Source organism: Pelophylax lessonae (assembly GCF_965119305.1).
Source record: "Pelophylax lessonae genome assembly, chromosome: 1".
NCBI classification, from domain to species: domain Eukaryota; kingdom Metazoa; phylum Chordata; class Amphibia; order Anura; family Ranidae; genus Pelophylax; species Pelophylax lessonae.
Genome location: NC_138768.1, coordinates 118,845,876 through 118,860,554, shown reverse-complemented (window position 1 = coordinate 118,860,554; position 14,679 = coordinate 118,845,876). Strand labels below are relative to the sequence as shown.

The 14,679-nt window shown below is 46.6% G+C and overlaps 1 protein-coding gene across 1 annotated transcript in view; it reads left to right on the top strand.

Moving 5' to 3' along the window:
- CWC27 (CWC27 spliceosome associated cyclophilin) overlaps positions 1-14,679 on the top strand; it is a 371,659-nt gene that overhangs the window by 150,828 nt on the left and 206,152 nt on the right. The gene's annotated exons all lie outside the window — the stretch shown is intronic.

Genomic DNA, 14,679 nt, shown 5'->3' with positions numbered 1-14,679 from the left:
ATTGGAGCTGCCATTGTTGGCTTGGTATTTAAAGTTGCAGAACTTGGGGCTATAATTTGCAAGTCACTGACCTGGAACATGCAAGTAGCCTGTGAAATATGTACTCCTCTCTTCTTTTTTTTTTTTACTTGTTCCAAGTCATTGTCTGATAGTTGTAAAGATTAGATAAGAAAGGCAGGCCTGTATGTTTCTCTTCTCTTTTAGCTGTGTAGATTAATGAGAAAGCTGCAAATTTAGTAAGCTGAACTAATGCCATGATCATGGATGTCAGACTTCAAGAAATTATAAGGACATTTAGTACATTCACCATTAATGGAAAAAAACACTCTTTAGTTGTTCAGTCCCGCCTGCTTAAAATTCTCAGGTTTAGTTTGTAGATGTATTCAACAAAGAGAAGATTTGCTCTCTAGAGTGATCATACTGTTCTGTGCTCACTGACACTCTGCTTACTGCTATTTATTAGGTTTGTCTAGGAGCCAACCAGAACCAACGCCTACCTTTCCCCTAGAGAATAATTCTTTGAGATTTGTAGCCATAAGACTGCTGCGGAGCACTGCCATCTTGGATGTGATGTCAGCTGCCCAAGGAGGGAGGGGACAGTGCTATGGAATTCAATTTTCTGGAGTGGTCATTTTTTCAAGCGAGTTCAAATGCACATTGCATGTATATAGAAGAATTTTTTTTTGGAAAGGAAGCACAATAATTTAAAATGCGTTTAGGTTGGGGACTGAGATTTATGTTCATACTAGAATTACATCAGTCAAAAAAACTAAAAAGTAAAAGAAAGTGAACCAGGTGTATACAGTGCCCTAATTTCAGAAGAGGCTCTAAACTTCAAAATTTCCTTGTAGTGTGGAAGTCAGATTTGTTTCCTCATGTGGAATCACAGCTTCCATATGAACCTTGGTATTAAGTCTTTAATCAATACAACCTAAAATCTAATTTTAAAATATTTTATGCTAAAATTATATTTCTCTTACGTCCTCCGACAGTCGCCGCCTCTTCATATTCGTCACATATGGGGTATTAGACTTTGCTCCGAAGGAGTAGCTAGGCAACAGAATATGTTAACAATAAAGCTTTAACATATCCCACCCTCAAGGGGTGGTCCCCTCAGTCAATACCCTCCTACTTCCTGCAACCATATCTCAGTTTTAATGTCTAGCTTGTCAGGAGTGGCTGGCTCTCTCTGTGCTGGGACTTTCTGTCCCAGACTCTTTCTTCTTTTTAATATTTTGTTTGAGTTTTCTCTCTACCTTTACTTAGCTGTTATTTTTGTCAGCATTAGTTAGTTCTTCGGACGAAGAGGATCATGCGGACTGGGTCTCGGGCTGATCCCCCTGGTCGCAGGTCGTGGGTCAGTGGCTTCCCAGTCTGCCATCGAGCGTTCAGCCAGGTAACGCTCCTGGCACAGTGAACGACCCATCCCTGTTCGGTGCAGGGATGATTGGTGAGGTGGCTACCTCACCGGACGCTGTGCGGTTTCTTAACCTCCATTGTGTGCGTCTTGAATTGCGACTCTCCCTGCCTCATGTGCAGCGGCTTGTTCGCCTGTGCGGGTTCCCCACGCCATGTGAGGTAAGTGTATTTATGTGGGGACCTGTCTGTCTGGGGGGGTCTCAGTCTGGGACTGTGTAACCTGCCTTTAATCACACTGCTTGTCTCCCTATCTCTCGGCTGCATGCTGTGGGCTGCAAGGGGGGGGGGGGGAGCTGTATGACACTGTGTGTGTCAGGCTGGGCAGTGTGAGAAGCTGTGTGCTGTGGGGCATGTTTTTTCTTGGCATGTTTGGGCATATACAGCGATCGCTGCGGCGATCTAACATGTTTCCTTATATTGGGATGTAATGTGTGTGTTTTTATGCACTGTGGAGCGGCGTTTTCGGCGCCAAACGACGCCATTTTACCGGCGCCCGCTCCGGCCGCATGGTTTACATGCACGGCGGCCATTTTCTTGTAGCCTCCATAGGCTTACATAGAGCGCCCTGGCAGCATCACTTCCTCTTTCCAGGAACACCGATCGAGGCAGCAGCAGCAGCGGGTCTCCTCAGGTTTTATCCTTCTGTTCTTGCTATCCATTGCCTGTATTCAGTTTGTATATTCCCTGTGGGGGTCTCATTGTGCCTGAGTGTGGTGCGGTGGGCTGCGCTTGCCGCGCTTGCTAAAAGGGGGCAGTTAACCCTTGGTTGTCTGGCATTACAGGGGCAATGGATTCTCAGGAGGGCAAATTTCCTGCCACTTTGGTGGAAAGCCAGGGGACCGCTGTTTCCCCCCCAGGGGGGGATTTAGCCACTATTGTGGCTGGCCTTGCTGCTCAGGTGCAGATGCTGGTGGCTGCTCAATCTACTAAGAGACCCAGAGTCTCTCTTTCCTCTGATTCTGAGGGTGAAGGTGATGGGGCTGTTATGGCGGGGGTCTCCTTATCGGGGTCCCGCTCCTCCCTGGATCTAGTGGGGTCCGAGGTGGAGGCTGAGGTTGAAGGGGTTGATAATTCTCCCCCTGGCTCGCCTGAAGAGCTTGCAATCATGGATGAATTGATTGCTTCCATAAAACAAACGCTGCGTTTGCAGGATGAAGTGTGTCCCCCCGCTGCCTTGGCGGCTTATGGGACGCAGAGAAAACGCAGGACGCCGCAGGTTTTTCCCTGCAATGATGATTTTCAGCGCGCTGTTAAGGAACAATGGCGCAATCTACGCAAACCTTTTGCTGTACCAAGTAGGTTCAAGCTGCGTTATCCTTTCTCGCCTTCCACTGATGAAAGGTGGTGCGTACCACCCCCGGTGGATCACGCTATTGCGGTTTTGAACAAATCCACTGCGATTCCTGCAGAGGGTTCCCCTGTTTTCCGTGATGCCACGGATAGGAGACTGGAGTCTCTTGCCCGTCATACTTATTCTGTTACGGGTTCTATGCTTAAGGCTCTGTTTGCTTCTCTCATGGCGGCCCAGGCGATCGCAAGTTGGACGCAGATGCTTAGGCGCGTCCTAGTGGCCGATTCGGCCTCGGCGGCGACCCTGGATATGGTGGATCAGATCCACCAGGGTGTCATGTATCTGTGTGATGCGGACCTGGACCTGATTCCGTTGGCTGCACGTGTGCACAGCGTGGCGGTGTTGTCTCGCCGCCTGGTTTGGTTGAAATGTTGGTCGGTGGACCAATCTTCACGTAAGACCTTAGCCAATCTGCCTTATGATGGGTCTCGCCTTTTTGGGGAGTCCCTGGATGTGTTGATTAAGGGGATCACCGGGGGTAAGAGCACTCTCTTGCCCCATTTCCCCAAGGCTAAGGGGGCTTCTGGGAAGAAGCATGCTAATTTTCGGCCCCCTCAGGGGTCCTTTCGTGCCTTTCGGCCGCACTACAAGGGCAAACCGTTCAAAGGCCAAGGCTCTCAGAAGAAGCCCTGGTCTGGGAAACAGAAGTCCGGCCAATCCGGACCTGCAGCCCATAACAGTTCGGCCTGAAGGGGCGCCCTCACCCAGTTTTGGGGTGGGGGGACGCTTGCTCGGTTTTCTTCAGCCCTGGTTGGCCCGTGTGCGGGACAGATGGGTTCTGGAAATCGTTCGATCTGGTTACAAGATCGAGTTTCTCTCTCGGCCGGAGAGCAGATTTTTTCCCTCAAATCTTCAACTGTCTCCAGAGCGCCTGCGGGATCTGCACCTGGCGGTGCGGGACCTGAGGGCTCAGGGAGTGGTGGTTCCGGTGCCTCATCGGGACAGATTTCGGGGGTTTTATTCCAATCTGTTCACCGTGCCCAGGAAGGAGGGCAAGGTTCGTCCGATTCTGGACTTGAAGGCTCTGAACCGCTCTGTGCGGGTTCGCAAGTTCCGCATGGAATCTCTGCGCTCGGTGGTGGCTGCCCTGGTTCCGGGGGAATTCATGGCCTCCATCGATTTGAAGGATGCGTACCTTCACATCCCCATATTCGAGGGTCATCAGAGATACCTTCGATTTGCCATTGCGGAGGATCACTACCAGTTCGTGGCGTTGCCCTTTGGTCTCGCCTCGGCTCCGCGGGTCTTCACCAAGGTGCTTGCACCGGTTCTGGCATTATTGAGGGCCCAGGGCATTTCTGTCCTGGGGTATCTGGACGACATTCTGGTTCGGTCTGCGACCAGACAGGGTCTGGAGGAGGACCTGTCTGTCACACTGCAAACTCTGCAGGAGTTTGGTTGGACGATAAATGTTCCAAAGTCGACACTGAGTCCGTCGGTTCGTCTCCCCTATCTGGGAATGATACTGGACTCGGTGCAGGCGAAGGTCTTCCTGCCGGAAGACAAACTCAGGACTCTTCAGGAGGAAGTCAGGTCCCTCAGGGACGTTCCACACTCGTCTCTGCGGACGTGTATGAGATGTCTGGGATTGATGGTCTCGGCCTTCGAGGCGATTCCTTTCGCGCAGTTTCACACGCGGGGTCTCCAAGCGGAGATCCTGTCCAGGTGGGACGGGCGACCTCAATCTCTGGATCTTCAGATCTCGTTGAGTCATCGCACCAGGGAAAACCTTCTGTGGTGGCTCCAGTCCCCGTTGGTGTCCGGGGGCAAGTCGTTTCGTCCGATCTCGTGGACGGTAATCACCACGGATGCCAGCCTGTCGGGCTGGGGTGGTGTTCTGGGCGTTCTGTCCGCCCAGGGGACCTGGTCGGAGGGGGAGTCTTCCCTCCCGATCAACATTCTGGAATTGCGTGCGATAAGGCTCTGTCTTCATCGCTGGACGGACCGGCTGCAGGGCTGCCCGGTTCGGGTGCAGACGGACAATGCCACGGCGGTGGCCTACATCAACCACCAAGGGGGCACCAGGAGTGCCCGAGCGGCTCGAGAAGTGGCCGACATTCTGTCTTGGGCCGAGACTCATGTCCCGGCGATAACGGCGGTTCACATTCCGGGAGTGGAGAACTGGCAGGCGGACTATCTGAGTCGCCAGACCCTGGATCAGGGGGAATGGTCTCTCCACCCGGCTGTCTTCCAGATGTTGTGCGCGAAGTGGGGTCTTCCAGATGTGGACCTGTTCGCGTCTCGCCTCAACTACAAGGTGAAGAGGTTCGTGGCAAGGACGCGCGACCCTCGGGCAGACGCGTCGGACGCGTTAGTGGCCCCGTGGCATCAGTACAGGCTGATGTACGCGTTTCCACCGATTCAGTTGCTGTCCAGGTTCCTTCGCAGGTTACACTCGGAACGCAGCACGGTGATTCTTGTGGCACCGGACTGGCCTCGCCGGTCCTGGTACGCAGACCTCGTGAATCTGGCGGTCGACGCCCCTTGGCGTCTGCCTCTTCGAGACGATCTACTGTCTCAAGGACCGATTTACCATCCTGCTTTACAGTCGATGGCTTTGACGGCCTGGCTGTTGAGACCGAGGTCCTGAAGGAGAAGGGTCTCTCTCCAGAGGTCGTTCATACTTTGATCAACGCGAGGAAGTCTTCCTCGGGGAAGGTTTATTACCGTACTTGGAAGGCCTATTTTGCCTGGTGTGAGTCCAGGGGGTTTTCACCCCGCACGTACTCGGTTTCCCGTGTGCTGTCTTTCCTTCAGACGGGTGTCGATCAGCGTTTGGCGCTGGCTACGATAAAGGGTCAGGTGTCTGCGCTGGCCGTTCTGTTTCAACGTCCCGTGGCTTCCAACTCCTTGGTTGGCACCTTTATTCAGGGTGTGCGGCATCTGGTTCCTCCTAGGAGGGATCCTTTGCCCCCTTGGGACTTGAATCTCGTTCTATCTGTGTTACAGCGTGCTCCTTTTGAACAGATCAGGGAGATCTCGTTGTCTATGTTGTCCAAAAAGGTCGCCTTTTTGGTGGCGATCACTTCGGCTCGCAGAGTGTCGGAACTGGCGGCTTTGTCCTGCAAGTCTCCGTACCTGGTTGTTCATTTGGATAAGGTGGTCTTGCGACCTAATCCTTCTTTTCTGCCGAAACGAGTTTCGGAATTCCATCTTAACGAGGATATTGTTTTGCCTTCGTTGTGCACGAAGCCTAAACATCCAAAGGAGGTGAGATTGCACTCTCTGGATGTTGTTCGGGCGATAAGGGTTTACCTTAAATCGACTGAGTCTTTTCGTAAGACGGACTCCTTGTTTGTTCTTCCAGAGGGTCCTCGGAAGGGCATGGCGGCTTCGGCCTCTACCATCGCCAAATGGATCAGGCAGACCATTGAACAGGCCTATGCCTTGCAGGGGAAGGTTCCCCCTGTGCCTGTGAAGGCGCACTCTACTAGATCTCGGAGTACGTCTTGGGCCTGCCGTCATGGGGCTTCTGTAGCCCAGGTGTGTAAGGCGGCGACTTGGTCGACCGTGCACACTTTCACAAAATTCTACAAAGTAGATGTTCAGGCATCGGCGGATGCTTCCTTTGGCCGCAAGGTTCTTAGTGCGGCTGTTCCCTAGGGTCCCTTGTTGGGGACTCCTGGCTGTTGGGATAGTTTTTTGTATCCCCTGGTTTTTTTGTCTTTTCCTGGGTTGTTGCTCCTGTTGAGCACTTATTTTTGCTGTTGCCCAGCTGGTTTCCTTCCTTTGGTAAGGTTCCTTTCTTTGATGTGGAGACTGCGTTGCCTTTCGGCGCGGATGCGTTTCCCACCCCTCATGTTTGCACTGCTTTGGGACGTCCCCATATGTGACGAATATGAAGAGGCGGCGACTGTCGGAGGACGTAAGAGAAAACGGAATTTTTGTAAAATCTTACCTGTAAAATTCCTTTCTCTGAGTCCTCCGACAGTCGCCGCCGACGCCCCTCTTTTGGGGTTTGAATGTATACTCTACTGCTATTCCACTAAAACTGAGATATGGTTGCAGGAAGTAGGAGGGTATTGACTGAGGGGACCACCCCTTGAGGGTGGGATATGTTAAAGCTTTATTGTTAACATATTCTGTTGCCTAGCTACTTCTTCGGAGCAAAGTCTAATACCCCATATGTGACGAATATGAAGAGGCGGCGACTGTCGGAGGACTCAGAGAAAGGAATTTTACAGGTAAGATTTTACAAAAATTCCGTTTTATTAATATTCAAATGTTTTAGAAATAGTCAGAAAATGTATGCATCAACGTCTTTTAAAACCAATCAAACAATGAAATGAATGGGTTACAATGTTTTAAAACCATTTTCATTGTATCGATCATTAATTCAGAGCTCAGTTGTTATGATGACTTCTTCGTGGCTTGGCACTCACTTTGCTTCAAATTTTACTCATTTAAAAGGCTCATCTACCATGTGCACGAGCTGAAGCTGGCAGGGGCAGCCGGATTGTAAAATAGTTTACTTAAAAAGACATCTCGTATACAAAGAGTTTTTCATTGTAAATGATGAACTTAATTAAAAAAACAAATGTTACAGATTTAAAGCATGCAACAGATCAGAATTTGCTTAGTGCATTGATAATGAACTGTGTCAAATCTTTTCTTTCGTTCTTTGTGATGGGTGTATCTTTGAAATTCATGTCACAAGTGTTTTGACTATATGATTTTTTCTTTACAGGGTTCAGTTTTTAAAGCAAATGGTTGAAACAGTCTAGATGTTTTTGTGCTGACTAGCTGCTAAGTTTGGTGGGAATTTTTTTGTATTGTAGTCTTCTGTGGACTGCTCTGCCCATGTGCACCTTGATTTTGCTGGTAATTTTATTTGAATAGTTACCATTTTTGCTTTCCTTGCTTGATTTGCTGCAGATATACACTGAAAGTCAGCTGCCAAAGGGTGAGTCTAAGCTCTGTACTGTGTACCTGCGCCTTTAAACCCCTTTCGATCAGGTCCTCCTGTCAGTTTTTCAGGCGGACCTGAATGGATGGTCCATCTTTCTCTATGAAGGGTTTCCACCCACCTACCTTAAATCTGATCCAGTCAAAAAAAATTGAAGGGGACCTATTTCCCTCCGTTTAGGTGGATGGGATCGGAGGGCAGCTGTATGTAAACAGACTGCCTGTCCACCAATAGTGCAGAGCGGGCTGTGTTTGTGTCCGCTGTGCATAAACTAAGCTGACACAGACCTGTCATCCGCCCACTCTGTGAACAGCAAACAGAACCCCTGCTGAGCGAGGCGGATTCCACCCTGTGTGAAAGGGGCCTTAGGGTCTGTGTTGATGGGCTTTGGGATAGTGTCAATGGCATCAGTTTGCAACACTTGTGAGATCATTCAAAATTTGTTAGGTGCATCTGACCTGCAGTTGACTTTCTTTTAACCCACATTAAACCTACCTAAAATGGGTTTTGCATTCCTTTAAACTTTTTAGGGAGTGCAAAACCTGCTTAAAGTAAACAAAATCCCCTCAACACAGGCCCTTAAGGAGGAAAGGACTACCTGCAAAACATATACCTGTTTTCTTTTTATTAATTCTTTTGTTTGTCCCATATTGGGAATTCTGTTAGATTAGAATTAGGGACCATAATTTGCAGAGGGGCTTGGCACTCCAGTGTGGCTTCACATACAGTATATTTGCAAATGTATGCAACAAAAGCCTATGCCTTTAATGCAAATGCTCAAAACAGTTTAGATCAGGGCTCGACAAACCCCGGGCGCCAGGTCGCATTTGCGACTAGAATTAGCGACCTGGCGCCTGGGGTGCCCTGCAGAAGGTGTCCTGTCATTTTTGCACGGACTTCCGCACACGGAGTGCACGGACTTCCGCGCCGTCTGAAAAGTGAGGCCCCCGACTTTTCGGCCTTCTTGAGATGAGAGGCTTCCAATGGGGAACTGGCGCCCTCTTGTGGTGGCCGGGAGTAATCACTGTTGTAATGACTGTTTCCTCTGCCTGTTTGTTCTCAATGCATTCCCATCTCCCTGTCCAGTTAGTTACCTTTGACAGGGAGTGTGGTTATTATTATTAATTTAATTTATTTTTTAAATGTAAAAAAAAAAAAAATAATATTTTTTTCTTTTTTTTAATTATTAAAAAAAATAAAAAAAAATATTTTTCTTTTTTTTCCAATTATTATTATTAAAAAAAATGATATATAATATATATATATATATATATATATATATATATCTTTTTTTTCCCCTCATCGCCATGCCACAGCCGAAGGCCCCTTTCACACGGGCTATCTGATCAGGTCCACCTGTCAGTTTTTCAGGCAGAGCTGATCGGACCCTTCATTCTCCTCTATGGAGCAGTAGTCTGCCGCCATCTGATCCTGTCCGCCAAAAACAGACGGATGGTGGTTCTATTTTCTATCCATCCCATGGATCGGATCAGATGGCATCGGATGGAAAGAGACAGACAGTCTGTTTCCATCCAATTGCACTATAGAGGAGAGTGGGGTTCTAGTCGTATTTATGTGTAAATTTAGTATCCGTTTTATTAAATAAAGCTTGGTTGTTAGTTTAAAAAAAAAAAAAAAAACTGTCTCCTAACTTTTTTAGCTGGCTCCTAGATTTCAGGAAAATTTGTCAAGCCCTGGATTAGATGTGCTCTTTATGCTGTTTAGCTGGTAACTGAGTGCTTGTTTCTTTTTTTTTTTTTTGTAATGGCCCTTAATAGAGAAGCCATGCAAATGCATGCAAACTTACAACTAGCCTGCATGAACACATATAAGACACATATATGGATAGTACACCACAGCTCACTAGGGAGCAAGCAAGGACAACCAGAGCTAGCGTTAGCATTGACTGTAGAGGAGGACACCTGCTGAACATTGGTCTCTCCTGGAAGGAAAAAGCAGGCACCATAAGTTTAAAACCATGGTTATCCTTCAACTTTTGAACAATCCTTTTTTTTTTTCTACAGATATATATTTATTCACTCTTATCCTCTGTCTATGAGTGCCCATAAATATTCAGTTCTTTATTTAAAGTGTTACTAAACCAATGACCCTGCATTTACTATATGTGGTCTCCCACAGTACACAGAACATGGAAATGGCAATTATTTTAGTAAATATAAACTGCTAAATACCTTTTCTCTTCAGCCGTATATAGCAGTCTTGTGACTTCTGAGTGTCTGGCTAAAGCTTGTAGGAGATGCTTTCATTCTACATTGACCTATCAAGATTCAGGACTCCTGACCCTCTATCCGGACAGTTCTGATTGGCCCTATGCTGATCACATGCACCCTCCCAAGAAAAACAAAAGCTTTCTAGCAGTACACACCAAACTGAGCATGTGCAGCCTGCCACCTGGCCCTGTATATTTGGGACAGTGGAAGGATCATATTACCTTTCTACACAATGCAGAGGATTAACCCCCTAGGTTCCACAGTGAGTATAATGACCATGCTTTACTTCATATACAGTCTGGATTTACTGTTGTGGGTTTAGTAACACTTTAAAGGGTTTGTAAACCCTCCTTTTTTTTTTTTTTTTTTAAAAATAACAAACATGCCTATACTCACCTGCTCTGTGCAATCCTTTTGCAAAAAACAGCCCTATCCTGCTCTTCTGTGGTGCCTGACCGGCGCTCCAAGCCCCTTTTTCATCGGGTGCCCCCACGAAAAGCTGCTTCTATGGGTGCACAATGCGGGCTCAATCTCGAGTCCTGCTGCTGTGTTCATTGACACAGATAACTGGACTCGGCCCCGCCCCATGCTCTCGTGTCACTGAATTTGATTGACAGCAGCGGGAGCCAATGGCTCCTGCTATCAATCTGTCCAATGCAGTGACGGCCCATCCATTAGAGGTGCAGGGGCGCCGCCCCCCCCCCCCCCATCCATGCATCCAGCCCCCTACTCTACATGCAGGGTGCCGGATGCATGGATTCCAGTGGGGGATTTGAGCCAGAGGCTCTATTAGGCTTCAAAAAAGGGTGGGCTCAGGGCGCAGAGCACTGCACCCTGAGCCCACCAAGTTGTGTGACAGTAGTGAATGAATATTCGCTATTGCCACACTGATTCTCCTCCTGGCCAATCAGGAAGCAGGTCCTGAGACCTGTTTCCCAATTGGCTGAGGCTGAAAGGAGAAGGCATCCTATTGGCCAAGAAGGAGGGAGGAGACGGCTGCCGAGAGAGGACATAGAGACTGAGTGGGAAGCCGCCGCTGTCTGTGAGTCCCGCAGAGCAAGGTAAGTAAACTGGCACGGGGGGAGGGGGGATATGGTGGTGCAGGCTGGAGTGATTTGGGGGGGGGGGTCCGTCTGCCTCCCGCTGCCCCCACGACTGATGGAGCACCAGCCGCCACTGGTCCAATGAGGAGAGCGACAGTGGCTGGAGCCGCTGCGCTTGTGCACATTGCCTCCCCTAGTAAAAACACCTTCCACACAGTACACAGGCTAAGTAGACATTTAACCCTTTGATCATCCCTGATGTTAACCCCTTCCCAGCCAGTTTCATTGGTACAGTGACAGTACATAGTTTAAACACTGATCACTGCATTAGTGTCACTGGTCCCCAAAAAGTGTCAGTTAATGTCTGATTTGTCCTCTGCAATATCGCAGTCCCGCTATAAGTCACTGATCACCGCCATTACTAGTAAAAAAAAATATTCCAAAATATAAAAAAAATAAATAAAAATCCCATAAATATATCCCATAACTTTTGTGCAAACCAATCAATATACGCTTATCTGGATTTTTTTAACAATATTTTTTTTTTATTAGATGTGTTTTATAGCAGAAAGTTGAATAAATATATATATATATATATATACATAATTTTTTCTTTTAAATTATCAGTCTTTCTTTTTGGTAATAGCACAAAAATAAAAAAACAGAGGTGATCAAATACCAACAGAAGATAGCTCTATTTCTGGGAAAAAAGACATACATTTTTTTGGGGTATAGCGTTGCACAACCACACAATTGTCAGTTAAATTAAAAATTAAAGCAGTGCCGTATCACAAAAAAATGGCCTGGTCATGAAGGGGGTAAATCTTCCATAGGACAAGTGGTATTTGAACAAGCTAAAGTTAGAAGCTGAGTGGCAACCATGCACAGCAGCACCGGATTCTGAGTGCTCCAGTTTTAGTAACCCCCCCCATAATGTCAACTTTTTCTTCTGTCAAACATGTTCTTTGTCAGAACATGTGCAATGCAGCACCTGATTGGCCCCTAGTGCTGCCTCTTCTCCCAGCCCGAGTGCTGCTGTTCAAGGAATAACAGGAGGTAGATACCAAGTAGAACTTTAAGGAGAAGTCCAGCCTAATACTAAAATCACTACATCTATAGACATCTACGATCTAACACTAACCTATCTAACCCTGTAAAGAAGAAATCAGTATACATATCTTGGGTATCAGTATACATATATGGGTGATGTCACTTCCCATTCATTTCACAGCCGTTGTCGGCTTTCTCCTCTGCAGAGCTTCTGTTGCTGGAGACTGGACTAGAGCGGCTTAAAAAAAGGTATGTATACCAATTTCTTCTTTACAGGGCTAGATATGTTAGTGTTAGAGCGTGGATGTCTATAGATGTAGAGATTTTATCATTCGGCTGAGCTTCCACTTTAAATTACCTATACTAGTTAAACTTGATGGATTAGTTCAGCTTTGTATTCAAATTTGTCATGCAATAAGGAGGTCCCAGTATTTTCTAAAACATTGCTCAGTGGACAAAAACAAGTTTATATTTAATGATATTCCTGTAGGACATGGGTGACTTTCCTTAGTCCTGGTCAGAAAACTTCCAGTGAGCGAGATTCATCATATCCTGCGTATAATCTGGGATTTGAGAAATTTTATGCACAGCACCAGCATCTAAAGAATTAGCACTTTCCCCCTACACATAACCGCGCATACTTCATTTCCCATCACAGCAGCTACTGATCTCAGCCACTACTGTGATGGGGAAGGCAGAGCGAGTGCACTACGCATGTGCAAGCGGTTGTAGTACAAACAAAAAGGGAGCTGGGGGAGCACACCCTGAACATGCATTTCTAAAGCTGGTGCAGCTAGACCAAGAGACGTACATATTTACAAAAAAGCACACACATGCAAAAGAAATGACTGTCAAATATAAAGGCAATCAATTAATGAATAAAAATGGGGATTTGGTCCCACCATATGGCCATATCGTGCTCAAGCCCACCACTACATCAAAGTACCCCATAATCAGTGGGTCCTACACTATCCATAAAAAGAAGTGGTTGTAGTGTCAAAAAGAAAAGGCCCATAAGCAATTCATCTAACTTCATACACATGGGTCTGCTTCATGATGTGCAGCCTATGGACCTTTTCCTTTTGACATTGCTGCAGCTTGGAGCTAGGTCTCTCTCCTTGCCTGAATTCACAGAGATCTAGTTGGACTTTACCTCTCTACTTGAGCGGCACCTACATTTTTTCTTTTTTGGGTCACATCTGCAAGCAGTTGTTTATCAGAGAGAGAGTTTACATTTCTTGAATGCTGGTGCCACTCCCATGCAGGACAAGGCAGGTCTTCTTCAATGAAAGGTTTTGGGAAAGCCATCTTTGACCTATGTACACAACATATATATTATTTAAAGAAAGTTCATTTTTTTCCCCACTGAGCAATGTTTCATAAAATACCGGGGGCCCCCTTTCTTTACATAGTACATTTTATTACAAATGTGAACTTACCTTTTAATTAATACATGAATTTGTGTTGTTTTAGGTCTGCCTTTAAATTCATCTCTTCCACTAATTGTTTACAATTGCCCAGGCATTATCTGTGGAAAACGTAAAGCTTTGATGAAAAGTCTTTAGAAGTTCTGTTTTAATACATGCCACCCAGCTGTGACTTGTGTGTATGAAAAAATAGCGAGAGAAGGAAACCATCGTTGTTGCATAATATTTAACTAGCCACTTCAACTAAAAAATGTTAGTATGTATTAATAAATAAATACTGGTCCAAGCCTTCTACCTCGGTGAGGCACTGGCAGAGTCTTAAAGTCAGACCTACTTGAGTACATTAAACACAATCACAGATTGTTTAGGCACAAAACTGTATCCCAGCTGAGATTTTTCTTGGCCATGCATCAAAGCATAATATAAGGTATAGTGTTGAACTAGTACAAAGGCAGGATTGTTAGAGTGGTACACTTCATCCTGCTGCTACTTGGCATGACTCAGTGTGTTTTTAACTTAATTTTTTTTCTTTTCTTTTGCAAGTATATGTCTAGTCACCTGGAATGAAAGCGTGCTTAGATGACCGTGAAAATGTAGTTGACATTGGAAAATTGGAAAAAAAATGTGTGTAAAATATGAAAACACTCAGTAGATTTGATAAAGGTTAATATTTTGTTTGTGTCTTCTTATTGGGCTTCATTTTTTACTGTTGACTTTTTAGGCCTGTTGGTCAGTAGGCTGACAGCCTTGCTGGCAGTAATGATACTTTGTAATGCTATGACTAGGGCAGGTTAGGGAGACTGAAAAACAATGTTGCAGCCAATAACGTGCACGCTGAGGGGGGAGCAGATTATATACAGCCTGTTCATTCTGTGTTTTCCCCACTTAAAACTCACATAATCAAGTAAATATTTTTCAAGATCGAAAGGCAGAGAAAAAAATGATATTCTTTTTAATCACTTGCGGACTGCCCACTGCACATATACTGCAGCAGGGGGGCCGCTCTGTGCCAGATCATGTTTTCAGTACGTGATCTGCCACTTCCGGGTCTGGGGCGTGTGTGCGTGCACACCGCCGATGACCTGATCCCACTGTGATTGGGCTCCATGTCTGCCGGCACCCGCTGATGACACAGGCAGAACGGCAGACGTTCTGTCAGAAGGGAAGGTATTGATCCTGTGTTCCTACAAAGTAGGAACACCGATCTTTACCTTCCTCTAGTCAAAGCACCTTCCCCACAGTGAGTAAGCAC